At 57.8% G+C, this 386-nt stretch overlaps 1 protein-coding gene across 1 annotated transcript in view; it reads left to right on the forward strand.

The window, feature by feature from the left end:
- Positions 1-386, forward strand: part of AR (androgen receptor) — a 26758-nt gene that overhangs the window by 23238 nt on the left and 3134 nt on the right. The window lies entirely within an intron of this gene.

A 386-nucleotide genomic window follows, 5' to 3' on the forward strand; every position in this document is an offset into this window, starting at 1 on the left:
GCCTCGGGGTTACTTGCTGGCTCCTGAGCGTTGCACATTAAAACCCATTTACTTAAATTCTGTGGCGTCGTAACAGGTTGAAAACAGTGGAAGTTTTCCGGCTTATTTCCTTGAGCGCCGGAATTGCGCCAGAGGAGGCGATCGGTTAACGGGGGCTGAGGATCCTTGGGACTCCTAGGGGCGATGTCATTTCTTACCACTTGTCACCGCCTGCCTCTAAAACACTTTGCGGCTTGGGTTTTTCTTTATCCCCCCCCAGCGCCTGGGGGTCCCCTTTCTCCCCTTCCTGTTGGGGTTTCGCGCTTCGGCTGTCCCTGGTTGCCCATCGGGGTGTCAGCGCCTGCCTGCTGGCGCCGCGGTTGTGTCACCCGGCTGCGTCTGCGTGT

The sequence above is a fragment of the Egretta garzetta genome, unplaced genomic scaffold (genome assembly GCF_000687185.1).
Source record: "Egretta garzetta isolate BGI_Z169 unplaced genomic scaffold, ASM68718v1 scaffold906, whole genome shotgun sequence".
NCBI lineage: Eukaryota > Metazoa > Chordata > Aves > Pelecaniformes > Ardeidae > Egretta > Egretta garzetta.